The sequence below is a fragment of the Oryctolagus cuniculus genome, chromosome 19 (assembly GCF_051225735.1).
Source record: "Oryctolagus cuniculus isolate XC-2025 breed Fujian yellow rabbit chromosome 19, ASM5122573v1, whole genome shotgun sequence".
NCBI lineage: Eukaryota > Metazoa > Chordata > Mammalia > Lagomorpha > Leporidae > Oryctolagus > Oryctolagus cuniculus.
Genome location: NC_142885.1, coordinates 68891165 through 68893681, shown reverse-complemented (window position 1 = coordinate 68893681; position 2517 = coordinate 68891165).

The following is a 2517-nucleotide window of genomic DNA, read 5'->3' as shown; positions in this document are numbered from 1 at the left end:
GATGGGTTATAGCAGTGGAGGTCAGATGCCAACCACATGTGATCCTGGCTATCACTTATGCTCACCCACTATCTGCTCCCGACAAGCAGGGCAGGGGACAAGGCAAGGGCAGAGGAGGGAACATGCCTCAAGGACCTGAGAGTTACAACAGCGCTGAGTCAGGGCCAGGGAGATGGACGGAGTTTCTGGGGATTCTGGAAGAGGCCTCAGGACTGTGTGTAGCTAAAGCAGCAGGTGCTGAAGTGGGACTGCCTGGCCTCGAACTCCAGCTCCTCAGCTTGCTGTGCAACCTTGGGCAAGTTACTCTAAGTCTCTCAAACTCAGCTCTCTTCTCTGTAAACTGAAGACCTAAACAGAAACCACTTCATAGGGCTGTTAGAGGCTTACATCAGACAAGCCAAAGAAGGCCCTCAGCACAGTACCAGGCATGTAGCAAATACTCAACCAACACCGGCTACCAGAAACCAACCACGTTAGACGTGACACGTGAAGGAAGGTGTGATGGTCCATTTTACATGTCAGCTTGGCCTGGTTATGGTACTTGGTTTTTTGGCCAAACACCAGTCTAGATGCTTCTGTGAGGGCACAGATGTGGTTCACATCTGATTTTGGTAGATTTTGAATAAAGGAGACCACCCTCTGTCATGTGGATGGGCCTTGTCCAATCAGTTGAAGGCCTTAATTATAATGACTGTGGTCCAGGGTAGGTGTGAGGCACAGCATTTAAGACCCAAATTAGGATGCCTACATCCCAAATGGGAGGGAGGACATGAGTTTGAGTCCCACATCTGCACTCCTGATTCCAAGTTCCTGTTCATTGCACACACAGGGAGGTAGCCATTGATAGTTGCGTCTCTACCACCTATGTTGGCTTCAGCCTGGCCCTGCCTCAGCCATTAGAGGCCTTTGGGAAGCAAGATAGCAAATGAGAGCTTGTTCTGTCTCTCATTTTTTGCTCTCTGTCCTTTCTCTCTCTCTCTCTCTCTCTCTCTCTCTCTCTCTCTGTGTGTGTGTGTGTGTGTGTGTGTTTTCCAAATAAGTTAAATAAATATTTAATGCATTTTTTTAAAAAGGCTGAGGTCCCCCAAGGGAGAAGAAATTCTTCCTCCAGATTACCTTTTTAAAAATGTTTATTTTTTTTCATCCACTTGAAAGGCAGAATGAAAGGGAGACAGAGAAAGAGAGAGAGGTACTGGTTCACTGTCCAAATACCCACAATAGCCAGGGCTGAGCCAAGCCAAAGCCAGGAGTCAGGAACTCCATCCAGGTCTCCCATGTAGGTAGCAGGGGCCATCATCCACTGCCTTCCAGGTGCATCAGCAGGAAGCTGGATCAGAAGTCAAGCAGCCATGACTGAAACTGCCACTATGATACAGGCTGAGGACACTGTGAGTCTCAGTTTAACTGCCCCCCAGCCTACAGCACAAGAGTTCCCTGGGTCTCCAGCCTGCCAGTCTGCCCCATAGACCTCAGACTCCCCAGTCTCACAATGACATGAATCAACTCGATAAAACAGATACATAGACACGTACACAGATAGATGGGTAGGGGATGAACAGGAGGGAGGGATGATCTCTCTGTCTACCTGCATATCCAGCTGGTTCCGTTTCTCTAGAGAACTCTAACACCGCAGGATTAATGTCCAGAAGCCACAAGGACAAACATTCCAGGCAGAGACCAAATGCACGGGCTATGCTATGGAGGACGTGCAGACCAGCAAACCACAGGGCACAGAGCACAAGAGGAGACATCAGGAAATTAAGTAAGACAGGTGACTTGAACCAAATCGAGAGCAGACTCAGAGCCATATGGAAACCATTAGAAGATTCGTGAGGCAGAATGTGGGTGCCTGGAGCTGTCCTTGGAGAAGAGGTGCTGCACAGACAAATCATGCAGATACCCCAAGTTGCACCTGCTTCTGAAATGGAACCAGGATGGTTGCTCTGGGTAAAGGAGAAACCTCCTCCCTCTTGGCCAGGACAACGCATACCATGCACAAACTTAGAAGCAGATGCATCTCTGTCTGACAGCCCATGGCTCAGTCACGGGACACAGACACCTGAGGAGGTGGGGACGGCCCTCAGGAGCAGAGGGGCTGCTGAGCCTCTCTGGAATCCAGGTGCGGCTATCCTACCCGGGATCTGGAATGTGCTGCGCTACAAAGTGAATTCCTGGTGTGTTTTTGAGGCTGTTGATTCTGTGGGCAGGGTTATTAAGAGAGCACAACCTGCAGACAGAGGTTCTGAGAGGCCTCCCAGGAGCTCTGCTCACAGTCCTGGGCCAAATGGACATGACCCCCACAGGAGTTCCCAGAGCTCTTCTTGGTCAGTAAACCTGGCTCACACAGACATCACTTGCCAGTTCCCAGGAAGAAATGCCCAGCACTTACTTGCTGGTGACAAGGGGCTTCCATCTTTTTAATTCATGGGCTTCAACACAGGGGGCAAAAGTTATGCTTGCCCTTTCTAGTGGCCGGTGTGATATTATCATATATTTGTACTTGTTCTTTCTTCTAAT